This window comes from Hyla sarda, chromosome 8 (assembly GCF_029499605.1).
Source record: "Hyla sarda isolate aHylSar1 chromosome 8, aHylSar1.hap1, whole genome shotgun sequence".
Taxonomy (NCBI): Eukaryota; Metazoa; Chordata; class Amphibia; order Anura; family Hylidae; genus Hyla; species Hyla sarda.
Window position 1 is genome coordinate 150539143 of NC_079196.1, and position 18904 is coordinate 150558046.

General features: G+C 44.9%; 1 protein-coding gene across 5 annotated transcripts in view; it reads right to left on the minus strand.

Moving 5' to 3' along the window:
* Window positions 1–11668, minus strand: part of BFAR (bifunctional apoptosis regulator) — a 67788-nt gene extending 56120 nt beyond the window's left edge. Inside the window, exon 1 of one of the 5 annotated variants that reach the window (XM_056535290.1) lies at window positions 11545–11668. The gene's annotated coding sequence lies outside the window, so the exon portion shown is untranslated. Of the gene's footprint in view, window positions 1–2538; window positions 2640–9866; window positions 10038–11348; window positions 11373–11422; window positions 11456–11544 lie in introns of those variants that run through there. The other 4 variants (XM_056535293.1, XM_056535294.1, XM_056535292.1 and 1 more) reach the window with 4 other exon arrangements.
* Between the last annotated feature and the right edge of the window lie 7236 nt (window positions 11669–18904).

An 18904-nucleotide genomic window follows, 5' to 3' on the forward strand; every position in this document is an offset into this window, starting at 1 on the left:
TCCAGGCTGATGGGGTGACACCATGATGCTCAGCACCCCCCAACCCGGTCCTCAGCTTGCCAGTGGCACATTCATCAGCACCTGTCTCCGCCCAACCTCAGCTGGCCGACTCCGGCAGCACGTTTATCAGCAGCCCCCTCCCCCCAAAAAACTGTCCTGAGGCACATACTCAACTGCCATCCACTAACTCTTCCCTAATTCTTCATCTGCTGAGAAGCACATCTTAGCAGTGTTTCCCAAAAAGGGTGCCTTTAGCTGTTTAAAACAAACTTCACGCATGCACAGATAGACTTTTACTTTTTGGAAATGCTGGGAGTTTTAGTTTTGCAACATATAGAGGCCCCCCATTTTGTGAATCATTGCTATATACACTGATCAAAAAAATAAAAATAAAAACACTAAGATAACACATCCTAGATCTGAATGAATGAACTAATCGTATGAATTCTTTCGTCTTTACATAGTTGAATGTGCTGACGACAAAAATCACACAAAAATTATCAATGGAAATCAAATTTATCAACCCATGGAGGTCTGGATATGGAGTCACTCAAAATCAAAGTGGAAAACCACACTATAGGCTGATCCAACTTTGATGTAATGTCCTTAAAGGAAATCTGTGATCAGAATCACCCGCACTAAACGTGTTACACAGGCTTGTAGTGATCCTGATTAAAACGTTTCTTACCTCATTAAAAATGGTTCAGCGGTTCGTCAGATATCTTTATTTTTAGTTTTCTGTTATTCCCTGGCTTGGGACTCAGTGGGAGGTCCGCATCATCTTGGACTTGGCTATACGTCATTTTAGCCGGGCGGAGCGGCTGCCTGGCTCATGAATATTCATGAATGTATCATCGCAGTCTAACGCCTTGTTTTTGGTCACTTTGGGCTCGCCGTGCATGCGCCGCGTTCCGTACATCCGGAAGCGGCGTTCTCCCCCCGGCTTCACTCGAGCAGAGGCCCAATACAAGTAAGAAGACGGCCTGCATGAAAAGCCGGGGGTGGGAGGAAGGGAGGGACGGACGAATGACGTATGGCCGAGTCCGAGCCGATGCGGACCTCCCACTGAGTCCCAAGCCAGGGAATAACAGAAAACTAAAAATAAAGATATCTGACGAACCGCTGAACCATTTTCAATGAGATAATATGCATTTTAATCAGGATCACCTGCACTACAAGCCTGTGTAACAGGTTTAGTGCGGGTGATTCTGATGACAGATTTGCTTTAAAATGAGGCTCAGTAGTGTGTGTGGCCTCCACGTGCTTGTATGACCTCTCTACAACGCTTGGGCATGCTACAGATGAGGTTGCGGATGGTCTCCTGAGGGATGTCCTCCCAGACCTGGACTAAAGCATCCGCCAACTCCTGGACAGTCTGTGGTGCAATGTGGCGTTGGTGGATGGAGCGAGACATGATGTCCCAGATGTGCTCAATTGGATTCAGGTCTGTGGAACAGGCGGGCCAGTCCATAGCATCAATGCCTTCCTCTTGCAGGAACTGCTGGCACACTCCAGCCAAATGAGGTCTAGCATTGTCTTGCATTAGGAGGAACCAAGGGCCAACCGCACCAGCATATGGTCTCACAAGGGGTCTGCGGATCTCATCTCTGTACCTAATGGCAGTCAGGCTACCTCTGGCTAGCACATGGAGGGCTGTGCGGCCCCCCAAAGAAATGCCACTTCACACCATTACTGTTGCACCGCAAAACCGGTCATGCTGGAGGATTTTTCAGGCAGCAGAACGTTCTCCACGGCATCTCCATACTCTGTAAGATCTGTCACATGTGCTCAGTGTGAACCTGCTTTCATCTGAAGAGCACAGGGCGCCAGTGGCAAATTTGTCAATCTTGGTGTTCTCTAGCAAATGCCAAAAGTCCTGAACGGTGTTGGGCTGTAAGCACAACCCCCACCTGTGGACAACAGGCCCTCACAGAGTCTGTTTCTGACAGTTTGAGTGGACACATGCACAATTGTGGCCTGCTGGAGGTCATTTTGCAGGGCTGTGGCAATGCTCCTCCTTGCACAAAGGCAGAGGTAGTGGTCCTGCTGCTGGGTTGCTGCCTTCCTACGGCCTCCACCATGTCTCCTGATGTACTGGCCTGTCTCCTGGTAGCGCCTCCATGCTCTGGACACTACGCTGACAGACACAGCAAACCTTCTTGCCACAGCTCGCATTGATGTGCCATCCTGGATGAGCTGCACTACCTGAGCCACTTGTGTGGGTTGTAGACTCCGTCTCATGCTACCACTAGAGTGACAGCACCGCCAGCATTCAAAAGTGACCAAAACATCAGCCAGGAAGCATAGGAACTGAGAAGTGGTCTGTGGTCACCACCTGTAGAGCCACTCCTTTGCTATGGTAACAGGCATCAGGTGATATACAGTTCTTCGTACTCAGAAGTACATCAGGGGCCTGAGGAAGCGCATTCTTGCGCGAATACAGTCCGCCGCCCTATCCCCCACGCCACAGCACCTGTCCGCTCTCCCGTATCGCTCCTGTACCTGATGTATCTCTGAATAAAGAAACAAATATTTTACTGCAGTTACTGGGTGAGTGCTCCGTTCTTTCTATCTTGCTACTACCTTTATTGGGGGTGTCTTGCTAATTGCCTATAATTTCCACCTGTTGTCTGTTCCATTTGCACAACAGCATGTGAAATCGATTGTCAGTGTTGCTTCCTGAGTGGACAGTGATTTCACAGAAGTGTGATTGACTTGGAGTTACATTTTGTTGTTTAAGTGTTCCCTTTATGGTTTTGAGTAGTGTGGTACAGCAGATAAAGCAGGGTGGGAATGGTTGCTTAGTAACATTCTGAGCGTTGGGGCTGGTCAGGTGACTGGGGTAAAAACGGCAGTTATGAGGAAGTGAGCACAGAGAGGCAGCAGAGAATGCTGGAACCTGTAGTTTATAGACAGGACGTGGGAAGTGAACAATTAGGAGGGCAAAAAGTAGGGATTGACCGATTATCGGTTTGGCCGATATTCACAATTTTGTAAGTTATTGGTATAGGCATCTAACCTTGCCGATAATGCGTCCACCGTGTGCGCCCCCGATACCATGTCCTGTGCGGCCCCGATACCTGCTGCTGTGCGGCCCCGCTCTGCTGTCCCGTTCTCCCGATCGCACCATGCCGTCCTATGGAGGAGCATGTGACACACACGTCACTCCTCCTCCCCTGCGCCCAGCGTTACGCTACGGAGGAGGCAGAGTGACGTGTTTGTCACATGCTCGGAGAACGGGACCGCGGAGCGGCAAGACCCGAGGACAGCTGCAGGTGAGCTGTCTATCGGCTCTAAAAAGTCAATATCGGTCGATCCCTAGCAAAAAGGTTTAATAGAGCCACGTATAGGAGATACAAAGGTCACAGTAGAATAATAGCTACAAAGGTCAATGTCCTATGCTGATCCAGGGATGGTGAATTCCTATCGCCCGACGCCCGGGACATGGAGTTCCGGGCAGGTGAATTTTTCCAGCCCTTAGCTTCGGGCAAGCAGGGCGCGGCAGCGCTCAGCCGTCTGTATGGAGCGGACTCCGGACTCCTGCCCGCTCCATACTCTGCAGCACCCGGCTGTTCACAGTAGCCGGTGGCCGCCACTAAGACAGCATGCGGCGATCGCCGCAGATGGCTATTAACCCTTTATATGGCAGCTGTCAAAGCTGATTGCGGCGCCTAAAAGGGACATTTGAATGCTAACTGGTAGACTAGATACACTACAGAGGTAGCCAGAGGGCTTACCTCTGGTGTCCGTGGCTCTGTCATTGATAGAGCCTGGCTGGACTAAGCTCTATCAATGGATCACAGATATGAGGAATCTAATGAATCCTCCTAAAAGTCTAATAAAGTGTATAAAAAAAAAAAAAATAGTTTTAAAAGACACACATTAACCCCTTTCATGTTAGAAGTTCATATCACCCCCTTTTCCTATATAAAAACATATTTAGTATCGCTGCGTGCGTAATTGTACAAACTATGAAAAAATAACATTATGGATTCCATACGGTAAATGACGTAAATGTAAAAATGAAAAAATACCAAACCAGAGAACTGCAATTTTTATTATATCCCAGAAAAAATATAAGTTAAAAAGCAATTAAAAAGTCAGATCAATACCAAAATGGTACCGATACAAAAAAAAAACTGATTATGGGGCAAAAAATTTGCCCTCATACAGTCTGGTATGTGAAAAAAAATGTAAAAAGCTACAAAAAGGTCAAAAAAATGGCAATTAAAAAAAAAAAGTGGCGTAGAAAAGAAAACCACCAAATTTGCAAAATTATCTTTTACCATTTCAATTCAACTTCACCGATAAAATATATAAATATATATAATTAATCTTTTCGGAGAATATGTTATTGAAAAATGAAAAGGTATCATTATAGAAGGTAGTTAAAAGGGTACTCCGGTGAAAACCTTTTTTCTTTTAAATCAACTGGTGGCAGAAAGTTAAACATATTTGTAAATTACTTCTATTAAAAAAATCTTAATCCTTCCTGTACTTATTAGCTGCTGAATACTACAGAGGAAATTCTTTTATTTTTGGAATGCTCTCTGATGACATCACGAGCACAATTCTCTCTGCTGACGTTATTATAATAATAATAATACCACTTTCTTTATTGTTGTCCTTAGTGGGATTTGAACCCAAGTCCCCAGCGCTGCAAGGCAGCAGTACTAACCACTGAGCCACCATGCTGCCCTTAGCATACATCTGTTATGCAAGGTTGCTAAAATGGACAGAGATGTCAGCAGAGAGCACTGTGTTCGTGATGTCATCAGTGTTCCAAAAAGAAAGGAATTTCCTCTGTAGCATTCAGCAGCTAATAAGTACTGGAAGGATTAAGATTTTTTAATAGAAGTAATTTGCAAATATGTTTAACTTTCTGCCACCAGTTGATTTAAAAGAAAAAAAGGTTTTCACCGGAGTACCCCTTTTAACCTCTTAAGGACGCAGGGCGTATGGATACGCCCTGCATCCCGAGTCCTTAAGGACGCAGGGCGTATCCATACGCCCGTGGGAATTCCGGCCCCCACCGCTAGCCGGTTGGGGACCGGAGCCGGATGCCTGCTGAAATCGTTCAGCAGGCATCCTGGCATATCGCCCAGGGGGGTCATTATGCCCCCCCATGTCGGCGATCGCCGCAGATCGCTGGACAATTCAGTCCAGCGATCTGCGGCGATTCCGGGTCAATCGGGTCTCCAGTGACCCGGTGACCCGGAATTACTGGCTGTTCGGGGCCGTCTCTGACGGCCCCGAACAGCCAGAGCCTGCAGGGGTGAGGTGGCACTGATGCCACCTCACGATCGCCCTGATTCGTCGGCCGGATTACCGGCCGACCAATCAGGGCGCCTGCTGCGGGCGTCACTCCCGCACCCGCTCCGCCCCTCTTCCGGAGAACGTGAGCGGGTGCGGGAAGACGACCCCGGGTGCTGGGGACCCCGATCCCCGGCGTCCATGTTGGGATCGGGGCCCCAGGAGCGACGGCGGCGGCGAGGGACAGTCCAGCGATGAAGCAACAGCAGGAGGTGAGTGACAGCCTCCTGCTGTTGCTTAGCAACAGCTCCCAGCATGCAAAAAGGGCATGCTGGGAGCTGTAGTTATGCAACAGCAGGAGGCAGACCACCACAACTCCCAGCATTCCCTTATGGGCATGCTGGGACTTATGGTTTTGCAACAGCTGGAGGCACATTATTTCTATGGAAAAGTGTACCTTCAGCTGTTGTATAACTACAACTCCCAGCTTGCACAAACAGCTAAAGTGCATGCTGGGAGTTGTAGTGGTGCATCTGCTGGTTGCATAACTACAACTCCCAGCATGCCCGTTTGCTGTCGGTGACTGCTGAGAGTTGTAGTTTTGCAACAGCTGAAGGAACACTGGTTGTGAAACTTAGAGTTTTTTTTTTTACCTAACTCAGTGTTTCACGATCGGTGTGCCTCCAGCAGTTGCAAACTACAACTCCCAGCAGTCACCTTACACCATGCACCGTACATGCTGGGAGTTGTAGTTTTGCAACAGCTGGAGGTCCCCCCCAATGTGAATGTACAGGGTACACTCACATGGGCGGAGGCTTACAGTAGGTATCGGGCTGCAAGTTTGAGCTGCAGCAAATTTTCTGCAACAGCTCAAACTGCCAGCGATAAACTACTGTGAACCCCCGCCCGTGCGACTGTACCCTAAAAACACTACACTACACTAACACAAAAAATAAAATAAAAAGTAAAAAACACTACATATACACATACCCCTATACAACCCCCCTCCCCTCCCCAATAAAAATGAAAAACATCTGGTACGCCATGGTTTCCAAAACGGAGCCTCCAGCTGTTGCAAAACAACAACTCCCAGTATTGTCGGACAGCCGTTGACTGTCCAGGCATGCTGGGAGTTTTGCAACAGCTGGAGGCCCCCTGTTTGGGAATCACTGGCGTAGAATACCCCTATGTCCACCCCTATGCAATCCCTAATTTAGGCCTCAAATGCGCATGGCGCTCTCACTTTGGAGCCCTGTCGTATTTCAAGGCAACAGTTTAGGGGCACATATGGGGTATCGCCGTACTCGGGAGAAATTGGGCTTCAAATTTTGGGGGGTATTTTCTGCTTTTACCCTTTTTAAAAATGTAAATTTTTTGGGAAACCAAGCATTTTAGGTAAATTTTTTAATTTTTTTTTACATATGCAAAAGTCGTGAAACACCTGTAGGGTATTAAGGTTCACTTTACCCCTTGTTACGTTCCCCGAGGGGTCTAGTTTCCAAAATGGTATGCCATGTGTTTATATTTTGCTGTCCTGGCACCATAGGGGCTTCCTAAATGCGACATGCCCCCAGAGCAAAATTTCCTTCAAAAAAGCCAAATGTGACTCCTTCTCTTCTGAGACCTGTAGTGCGCCAGCAGAGCACTTTTCACCCCCATATGGGGTGTTTTCTGAATCGGGAGAAATTGGGCTTCAAATTTTGGGGTGTATTTTCTGCTATTACCCTTTTTAAAAATGTAAAACTTTAGGGAAACCAAGCATTTTAGGTAAAAAATGTTTTGTTTTTTTTTACATATGCAAAAGTCGTGAATCACCTGTGGGGTATTAAGGTTCACATTACCCCTTGTTACGTTCCCTGAGGGGTCTAGTTTCCAAAATGGTATGCCATGTGGGGTTTTTTGCAGTTCTGGCACCATAGGGGCTTCCTAAAGGTGACATGCCCCCCAAAAACCATTTGACGCTCCTTCCCTTCTGAGCCCTCTACTGCGCCCGCCGAACAATTAACATAGACATATGAGGTATGTCCTTACTCGAGAGAAATTGGGTTTCAAATACAAGTAAAAATTTTCTCCTTTTTACCCCTTGCAAAAATTCAAAAATTGGGTCTACAAGAACAAGCGAGTGTAAAAAATGAAGATTGTGTATTTTCTCCTTCACTTTGCTGCTATTCCTGTGAAACACCTAAAGGGTTAAAACGCTTACTGAATGTCATTTTGAATACTTTCGGGGGTGCAGTTTTTATAATGGGGTCATTTATGGGGTATTTCTAATATGAAGACCCTTCAAATCCACTTCAAACCTTAACTGGTCCCTGAAAAAAAGCGAGTTTCAAAATTTTGTGAAAAATTGGAAAATTGCTGCGGAACTTTGAAGCCCTCTGGTGTCTTCCAAAAGTAAAAACTCATCAATTTTATGATGCAAATATAAAGTAGACATATTGTATATGTGAATAAAAAAAAAAATTATTTTGAATATCCATTTTCCTTACAAGCAGAGAGCTTCAAAGTTAGAAAAATGCAAAATTTTCAAATTTTTCATCAAATTTTGGGATTTTTCACCAAGAAAGGATGCAAGTTACCACAAAATTTTACCACTATGTTAAAGTAGAATATGTCACGAAAAAACAATCTCGGAATCAGAATGATAACTAAAAGCATTCCAGAGTTATTAATGTTTAAAGTGACAGTGGTCAGAATTGCAAAAAATGGCCGAGTCCTTAAGGTGAAAAAGGGCTCAGTCCTTAAGGGGTTAAGGCTATTATAGGGCGAGGAGGACAAAAAAAAAAAAAAAACAAGAGCGTAAAAGCAAAAATTGGCTTGGACAAGTGGATCGTCATGAGGGACAAGTAGATTTTGGTCCGTTTTAGTCCCGTGGACAATTATTTTTTTTATTAAGCCTTTAAAGGACTCAGCGTTTTTCCGTTTTTGCATTTTCATTTTTTCCTCATCACCTTCTAAAAATCATAACGCTTTCAATTTTGCACCTAAAAATCCATATGATGGCTTATTTTTTGTGCCACCAATTCTACTTTTCAGTGACAGTCATTTTACCCAAAAATCCATGGCAAAAAGGAAAAAAAATATCATTGTGCGACAAAATTGAAGAAAAAAAATTTCATTTTGTAACTTTTGGGGGCTTCCGTTTCTACACAGTGCATTTTTTGGTCAAAATTACACCTTATCTTTATTCTGTAGGTTAAAAGGTTACCCTACTCATATAGGTTTGATTTTGTCGCGCTTCTGAAAAAAAGTTATAACTACATGCAGGAAAATGTATACGGTTAAAATTGTCATCTTCTGACCCCTGTAACTTTTTTATTTTTCCGCGTATGGTATGAGGGCTAATTTTTTGCGGCTTTATCTGAAGTTTTTATCAGTACCATTTTTGTGTTGATCGGACTTCTCGATCGCTTTTTATTCATTTTTAATGATATAAAAAGTGACCAAAAATACGCTATTTTGGAGTTTGGAATTTTTTGTGCGTACGCCATTGACCGTGCGGTTTAATTAATTATATACTTTTATAGTTCGGACATTTACGCACGCAGCGATACCACATATGTTAATTTTTATTTACGCAGCTTTTTTTTTATGGGAAAAGGGGGGTGATTCAAACTTTATTAGGGAAGGGGTTAAATGACCTTTGTTAACTTTTTCACTTTTTTTTTTTTTTCACTGCTATAGCTCCCATAGGGAGCTATAACACTGCACACACTGATCTCTTATGCTGATCCCTGCAAAGCCATAGCTTTGCACGGATCAGCGAGATAGGGGCTCGATTGTTCAAGCCTGTAGCTCAGGCTTGGAGCAATCAAACCCCGATCGGACACCGCGAAGTAAGGTAAGGAGACCTCCACCTGCGTCCCAGCTGATCGGAACATCACAATTTTATCGCGATGTCCCGATCAGCCCGACTGAACTGCCGGGAAGCGTTTACTTTCGTTTTCAGACGCAGCGATCGATTTTGATCGCCGCGTCTGAAGGTTAACAGCGCACAGCACAGCGATCGGTGCTGCACGCTGTTAGTCCAGGGTGCGGGCTATCGTTAGCAGCCGGGACCGACCCTGTTTTTCACACCAGGACCGGGCTCAGGTATTCCAGGAAAAAACTTTTTTATATATATCAACTGGTTCCAGAAAGTTAAAACAGATTTGTAAATTACTTCTATTAAAAAAATCTTAATCCTTTCAGTACTTATGAGCTTCTGAAGTTAAGGTTGTTCTTTTCTGTCTAAATCCTCTCTGATGACACCTGTCTCGGGAAACGCCCAGTTTAGAAGAGGTTTGCTATGGGGATTTGCTTCTTAACTGGGCGTTTCCCGAGACAGGTGTCATCAGAGAGGATTTAGACAGAAAAGAACAACCTTAACTTCAGAAGCTCATAAGTACTGAAAGGATTAAGATTTTTTTAATAGAAGTAATTTACAAATCTGTTTAACTTTCTGGAGCCAGTTGATTATATATATAAATAAAAAGTTTTTTCCTGGAATACCCCTTTAAGAGGTTAAATTCCCACACCCCTGTGATCTGAGTATTATTTTTTTTTTTTGTTAATTCAATTTGTTGGATAACCCCTTTAACTCCTTGTTCCACACCTATTACATGTCTCTGTACCTCTTCTCCTGCAGACATGGATTCTGGTAAGGCATTTCTGGAGTCTGTACACCGGCCCAGATGCTCTAAACGCGGACTTCACTGAAGAAGAAGTTTGCCGGACCATAAAGAGTCTCCCCAATGCAAAAGCACCGGGTCCTGATGGGTTCTTCGGTGAATTCTACAAAATCTCACACATGACTTAAGCAAAAGAAAACTCTAAGGGGGAGATTCATCAAAACCTGTGCAGAGGAAAACTTGCCCATAGCAACCAATCAGATCGCTTCTTTCATTTTTAGGAATGCTTGTGAAAAATGAAAGAAGCAATCTGATTGGTTGCTATGGGCAACTGGGCAACTTTTCCTCTGCACAGGTTTTGATAAATCTCCCCCTAAGTGTTTACACATGGCTCGAGAAGTGCGAGAATAAAAGGCCTGGTTCTTAAAATGTAATTTGTTAAAACATTTGACAGGTCATTGACTTTAGATCGCACTAGAGCCCAGCCCTAAGACAACTGCAATCGGAATAATAGCGGAGTAAAGCGTGCATGGCAGTATACGCACCACTCTCTGGCTGTCAATCAAATCTATTCATTACTCTAAGGCAGTGTTTCCCAACCAGGGTGCCTCCAGATGTTGCAAAACTACAACTCCCAGCATGCACGGACAGCCGTTGGCTGTCCGGGCATGCTGAGAGTTGTAGTTTTGCAACATCTGGAGGCACCCTGGTTGGGAAACAGTGGTCTAAGGAGTGAAAGTCGGACCGCGCACTTCCACTGGCTATTACGGATGACTGCAGTTGACTTAGGATTGAGACCCAACAAGATCTAAATGTAACTTCTCTTCTCCAGCTGCAGAAACTAGTATAAGAAAAGCACCAATGGCTGGCGACGTGCACTTCTGTAGAGAACCAGTGAGCAGGGCAGGGGCAGAGACATAGGAGAGAATGGCGTCACGTTGAGACACTATATGCCAGCAGACCCCTTCTGCTCACCATCATGAAGGTAACTATTGTGAACCAATGGCTGGCACAATGTTGTGGTCTAATTCACACATGCTATGGGCTATTCATGTGGGCACCACTATGGTATGACCAGGATAACACATAGCATCAGGGCGAGGTGATAGTTAATAACAGGACTGGGCATCTCTCACATGGCATTACAGCACAGGGAGAGGCTACACCCTCCAGACCAGACATCATGGGGACCATTTATCAAAACCTGTGCAAAGGAAAAGTTACCCAGTTGCCCATGGCAACCAGATCGCTTTTATTTTGCAGAGGCCTTGTTGAAAATGAAAGCAGCGATCTGATTGGTTGCTATCAGCAACATGACAACTGGTCCTCTGGACAGGTTTTGATAAATCTCCCCCCATATATCTTGGCTCAGGGTTACTGCCCCTAACCATAAATCATGAACTGGCAGGCAACAGCTGAAAAGCCACAGGACGGAAAACAAAGGCGCAGACAATACACAGGTGACAATGACACAGCTGCCCATACTATGCTGCCACGTAGGAACCCCTGCAGCTGGGTGCCAGCCAGGAGCTATAAATACTTATGAGCCAGGTGCCAACCATGAGCACATCCGCGGCTCGCTTCCTCCTCACACCAATAACTAACACCAGCCAGGCACTGCTCCTCCAGCTATACCTGTGCCCGACCTGACCCCGCTCATTTACTCAGTAAACACAATTACCTTGTTTCGGTTCACTTGAAGCTCCCGAGGGTGCCGCCATATTACCCAGCGTCAGCGGATCACCCTTTCTCCTTCCGCCTGACAAGCCCGGTTATGGGCAATCTTCTGCGCATGCGCGGCCTCGCTGAAGGGAGAGAATTCATCAGCTGACATCCCAGATCGGGTCCTGTGTGATCACATGGTCTGCAGTCACATGACCGACCCTCACATTAACTGTTAACACGATTACATTAAATAAAAGGCGTTTTTAGGACCCTTTTTTTTTTTTTGCATATTCTGTTGTGTTCCTGAGTTGTTTACAAAAGTACATAAAGAAAAACAATCAGACTTTACAGTGATTTTCTCTCATTGGCCTCAATTAATGGGAAACTTCTCACAATCATTCTTTTTCTTTGCTGATACATGGCATGTGGAAAAGGATTATCACATTGTAATTGTGCCTGATCTCAGAGCAATATTGTTCACAACTACTATGAGGCAAGGATGATGATCACAGGGGACTATGGCTGCAGTATAGGTTGTGGGGCCAAAGGTCAAATGGTGTTTCACTCCTTGAATCATGCTACATTCTGTATATTCTGTATATTTAACTAGGCAACAACGCCCAGGCCTAAAGCAGTACTTTATCAGAGGGCGGCTGGGGACAAGATTATTTTCCCTTATACTTTTGCGGGGCTACCTTTCCATAAGACCAAGCCACTTTTACACTTAACCCCTTAAGGACCCAGCCCATTTGCACCTTAAAGGAAAACTGTCATATGTTTTCTCCTGCACTATCCACAGTACCTATGGATAGTGCAGGAGATGCTGAACATTTTGATTCCTACCTTGCCCGGATCCGCTGCGCCGTTCACCCGTTATAGCAGTTTTTGGGTTAGGCTGCTAACTGGCATGGGCGGGGTTACTGCATTCATCTGGCACTGTGACGTTACCGCCGCCCGGCCCGCAGCACCGCCCAGCTAATGAATATTCATATATTGTCTTACGATCTTAGTCTCATCCTGGCCGAGTCCCGGACAATACTGCGCATGTGCAGGATTTCTAACGATACGCGGTCTTCCGCGCTGCTTCATTCGTCCGGAGCAGCGCTGGAGTAAGGGTGTAGGTAGGTTCATGCCTACCATTTATTTACAATCTCATGTAAAATTTGCACACAATAACCAAACAAACTGTATGTTCATTAATAATGTGTACTTTATTATAAACCAAAAAATTCTTATAAATAAGCAATTATTTTAAAAAAAAATTATAATAATAGTGTTACTTAAAGGGGTTCTCCCGTTTTTTTAAATCAACTGATGCCAGAAAGTTAAACAGATTTGTAAATTAAAAAATCTTAATCCTTCCAGTACTTTTTAGGGGCTATATACTACAGAGGGAATGCTTTACTTTATAGATTTTTCTGATGTCATGACCACAGTGCTCTCTGCTGACCTCTGCTGTCCATTTTAGGAACTGTCCAGACCAGGAGAAAATCCCCATATAAAACATTTGCTGCTCTGGACAGTTCCTAAAATGGACAGCAGAGGCCAGCAGAGAACACTGTGGTATTTAACCCCTTAAGGACCGAGCCCTTTTTCACCTTAAGGACCAGAGCATTTTTTGCAATTCTGACCACTGTCACTTTAAACATTAATAACTCTGGGATGCTTTTAGTTATCATTCTGATTCCGAGATTGTTTTTTCGTGACATATTCTACTTTAACTTAGTGGTAAAATTTTGTGGTATCTTGCATCCTTGGTGAAAAATCCCCAAATTTTATGAAAAAAATGAAAATTTTGCATTTTTCTAACTTTGAAGCTCTCTGCTTGTAAGGAAAATGGATATTCAAAATAATTTTTTTTGGGTTCACATATACAATATGTCTACTTTATGTTTGCATCATAAAATTTATGAGTTTTTACTTTTGGAAGACACCAGAGGGCTTCAAAGTTCAGCAGCAATTTTTAAATTTTTCACAAAATTTTCAAACTCGCTATTTTTCATGGACCAGTTCAGGTTTGAAGTGGATTTGAAGGGTCTTCATATTAGAAATACCCCATAAAAGACCCCATTATAAAAACTACACCCCCCCCCCAAAGTAATCAAAATGACATTCAGTAAGTGTATTAACCCTTTAGGTGTTTCACAGGAATAGCAGCAAAGGAGAAAATTCAAAATCTTAATTTTTTACATTCGCATGTTCTTGTAGACCCAATTTTTGAATTTTTGCAAGGGGTAAAAAGGAGAAATTTTTTATTTGTATTTGAAACCCAATTTCTCTCGAGTAAGCACATACCTCATATGTCTATGTTAATTGTTCAGCGGGCGCAGTAGAGGGCTCAGAAGGGAAGGAGCGACAAATGGTTTTTGGGGGGCATGTCACCTTTAGGAAGCCCCTATGGTGCCAGGACAGCAAAAAAAAACATGGCATACCATTTTGGAAACTAGACCCCTCAGGGAACAAGGGGTAAAATGAACCTTAATACCCTACAGGTGTTTCACAACTTTTGCATATGTAAAAAATAATAATTTTTTTTTACCTAAAATGCTTGGTTTCCCAAAAATTTTACATTTTTAAAAAGGGTAATAGCAGAAAATACCCCCCAAAATTTGAAACCCAATTTCTCCTGATTCAGAAAACACCCCATATGGGGGTGAAAATTGCTCTGCTGGCGCACTACAGGTCCCAGAAGAGAAGGACTCACATTTGGCTTTTTGAAAGCAAATTTTGCTCTGGGGGCATGCCGCATTTAGGAATGCCAGGACAGCAAAAAAAAAACACATGGCATACCATTTTGGAAACTAGACCCCTCGGGGAACGTAACAAGGGGTTAAGTGAACCTTTATACCCAAGAGGTGTTTCATGACTTTGGTATATGTAAAAAAAAAATATTTTTTTTTACCTAAAATGCTTGTTTTCCCAAAAATTTTACATTTTTAAAAAGGGTAATAGCAGAAAATACCCCCCAAAATTTGAAGCCAAATTTCTCCCGAGTACGGCGATACCCAATATGTGACCCTAAACTGTTGCCTTGAAATACGACAGGCCTCCAAAGTGAGAGCGCCATGCGCATTTGAGGCCTAAATTAGGGACTTGCATAGGGGTGGACATAGGGGTATTCTATGCCAGTGATTCCCAAACAGGGGGCCTCCAGCTGTTGTAAAACTCCCAGCATGCCTAGACAGTCAGTGGCTATCTGGCAATACTGGGAGTAGTTGTTTTGCAACAGCGGAAGGGCATGCTGGGTCTTGTAGTTATGCAACAGCCGAAGGCATACTACATTGGCTGGGGATGCTGGGGATTGTAGTTATGCAACAGCTGGAGACACACTGGTTTGCTACTTAACTCAGTGTGCCTTCAGCTGTTGCAAAACTACAACTCTCAGCAGTCACCGACAGCCAACGGGCATGCTGGGAGTTGTAGTTATGCAACCACCAGATGCACCACTACAACTCCCAGCATGCACTTTAGCTGATTGTGCAAGCTGGGAGTTGTAGTTATACAACAGCTGAAGGTACACTTTTCCATAGAAAGAATGTGCCTCCAGCTGTTGCAAAACTATAAGTCCCAGCATGCCCATAAGGGCATGCTGGGAGTTGTGGTGGTCTGCCTCCTGCTGTTGCATAACTACAGCTCCCAGCATGCCCTTATTACATGCTGGGAGCTGTTGCTAAGCAACAGCAGGAGGCTGTCAGTCACCTCCTGCTGCTGCTCCACGATGCCGCCGCACAGGTCAGTCCCTCACCGCCGCCGTCGCACCTGGGGCCCCGATCCCAACAGGGACGCCGGGGATCGGGGTCCCCAGCACCGGGGGTCGTCTTCCCGCACTCGCTCACGTCCTCCGGAAGAGGGGCGGAGCGGGTTGCGGGAGTGACACCCGCAGCAGGCGCCCTGATTGGTCGGCCGGGAATCCGGCCGACGAATCAGGGCGATCGTGAGGTGGCACCAGTGCCACCTCACCCCTGCTGGCTCTGGCTGTTCAGCCAGTAATTCCGGGTCATCGGGTCGCTGGAGACCCGATTGACCCGGAATCCGCCGCAGATCGCTGGACTGAATTGTCCAGCGATCTGCGGCCATCGCCGACATGGGGGGACATAATGACCCCACTGGGCGATATGCCGGGATCCTGCTGAACGATTTCAGCAGGCATCCGGCCCCGGCTCCCCTCCGGCTAGCGGCGGGGGCCGGAAATGCTCAGGGCGTATCCATACGCCCTCGGTCCTTAAGGACTTGGAAACGGGGGCGTATGGATACGCCCTATGTCCTTAAGGGGTTAATCTGTAGTATACAGCCCCTAAAAAGTACTGAAAGGATTAAGATTTTTTAAATAGAAGTAATTTACAAATCTGTTTAACTTTCTGGCATCAGTTGATTTAAAGAAAAAAAAAGTTTTCCACGGGAGTACCCCTTTAACCTCCCCAAGTTAATTAAAAAAAAGTTTGCCACCAACTGTATTCTTATTTTTTTTGTGAAAATATAAATCCCAGCATGTTCACACAAATCGATTTGCTGTGTGGGCATGCTGGGACTTGTAGCTTTGCAAAACATAGCTATACTATGTTTGGTAGTTATATATGTATCTGTTTCTACCAAACATAGTATAGCTAGCTTTTGCAAAACTACAACTCTCATTATGCATAGTCAGGTTTTTGTTATCTGGGCATGCTGGGAGTTGTAGTTTTGCAAAAAGCTAGCTATACTATGTTTGGTAGTTATATATATATATATATATATATATATATATATATATATATATATGTCTCAATAGCTATTGAAAAAGGGGTCACCCCCGAAACGCGTCTAGCATATTACCCTGAGTATACAGACCACCTCCAGGATCATTATCTATTACCTACAATTGCAACATCTGGAACCCCCTGCTACCGGAACCACTGGTTCAAGACGTGCGCACTCTGCCACGAGAACACCGTCTCACACCAAGCATTGCCTGCATCCACTCACCGCCTGCCTACCTGCTTGCCGCAATTCCACTCACACGACCGGACACTTATCTGTGCCCCACCGGAGGAGGTTCGGGACCTACTGCGCAGACACCTACATCGTGCCGGCTGCCCAGCCGAACCAGTCTGCGACGAGGAGCCCAGCACATCAGGGGCTACCATCCTGAACAGAGCGGTGAGTGGTGCAGAAGCACCAACTATTTCTATTATACGGTGTCCATTTTAGGACAGCATCAGCCGTCAGCCGCACCTTGCTCATCCTTCAGTCAAAACGGCGTCCCGCCTCCTCCCCCAGACAAATCTCTTTGTCAGTTTTAAGCCATACCTCCCTCATCCTTCAGCGAAAACTGCGTCCCGCCTCCTCCCTCCTCCGAAACTGCATCCCGCCTTCTCCCTCCTCCGAAACTGCGTCCCGCCTCCTCCGTCAGGCAAAACCTTTGTCAACCTAAACTCTCTCATGAAAGTGTTGATTCAGCACAGCTTCGGCAGACCTGCTAGCACGGACAGTGTGTCATTGGCTGGCAGCAAAGATACTGTGATTGGTTGATGGGAGCGCAAACATACTGTGATTGGTTGATGGGAGCGTAGGTGTGTGCAGTCCCGCTCCACTGTTTGGACACATTTCTTTACAAACCCAAATCCTCTCATGTACCCAGCTTTCCCCTATTCCTGCAAAACAAACCTGCGCTCTCAGCTTTTCCTCTATTCCTGCAAAACCTACAGTTATGTAGTCAGCTGTAGGTTTATCAGGAATTGTTAAAAGCTGAGTACATAACTGTAGGTTTTGCAGGAATAGGGGAAAAGCCGAGAGCGCAGGTTTGTTTTGCAGGGATAGGGGAAAGCTGGGTACATGAGAGGATTAGGGTTTGTAAAGAAATGTGTCTAAACAGTGGAGCGGCACTGCACACACCTACGCTCCCATCAACCAATCACAGTATATTTGCTGGCAGCAGCCAATCACACACTGTCTGTGCTAGCAGGTCTGCCGAAGCTCTGCTGACTCAGCACTTTAATTTTCATCTGAGGTATGACAGACTTAAGGATGACAAAGGTTTTTCCTGACGCCTGACGGAGGAGGGAAGAGGCGGGACGCCGTTTTGGCTGAAGGATGAGCGAGGGAGGAGGCGGGACGCCGTTTTGGCTGAAGGATGAGCGAAGTACAGCTTGACGGCTGATGCTGTCCTAAAATGGACACCGTACCATTAGATCTTTATCTGATACATTGTTTCTCCTGTTGCCAATGCAGTTCAGTTAACAGATATGGCCAGAAGATACGACCAGAATCAAATACCACAACCTAAGTGTGTGGTGTCCCGGTACTGGACTTGGTCCCGTACCTTAGTCGTGGGTCCCCATAGTCAGAGTTCCTCCATGCTGATAGGGCTTGGTAGATTAACCTCTAGTCGCCTCCTAATGTCATTAAAATGTATATATTTTATTATAGTGTAATTAATGTACAGGACCTTAGGTCATGTGATATTTAATAATTCTATTGTGCTAAGGTTAAGGACCTTTGGGTCATGTGATAGGTCATGTGATGTACCATAATGCTTTGTACTAGGACTGACAGGTTTCGGGAACCAATAAGCTTTGATCCTGCCCCTTCAGTATATAAGGGCGCTGTATCCAATAATCTCTCTTTTTCCCTTGGGATCTCCATGTAAGCAGATCTGTTATCGCAGTGACAAGACAATCTAGGCCTGAAGCCTTCCACTTCAGCCGCATTCTAAACCGTGAGTTAATCCAACTCCATCCTACCAAATCCTACGTGACTACTGAACCTAAACATACCCCTAAATTCAGTGGAACAGCGTACAAAAGGAATCAAAGCTTATTTCCTACAAAGTCCCAGCCAACCTGTGAGGAGCCTAAATCCAGGTCCTCTTGTAAAGACTGTTGTTTATTTCATCCTGCATAAAATCTGCAGTAAAGTTATTTCAAGTTCATTACAATTCCGTCTGTGGACAATCCTTTATTCCTCCCTATCGATCTTGGGATGGGTGGCGGTAGGACATATATAGCTAGAGGAAGCCCTCACCCTGGTGTCACGACAATCAAGAGTTAAACCTATACCCAGCAACACTACATTGCAACACCCCTGTTCAACCCTACACCCCCCAAGCTACCACAAGTGCAATTAAAGGTGGCTGTTATATGAACTTTTTTCTTAACCAATTTATGCCATTTGATTTTATTATTGTTGATTAATATTGCATAATCCTGTTAGTCTACAGCAAGGGACCTGCTGAGACTATAATATGTGATTATTTAATAGATATTTTAACATTTTTATACTCATACAACTAGCCTGCATATTTTATTCTACATATATTCAACTTTACTATATACTTATCTACATATACAATATATACCTAGAGGTCTGTATCTACCATTGTACTCTTTTTTTCTTTTTGA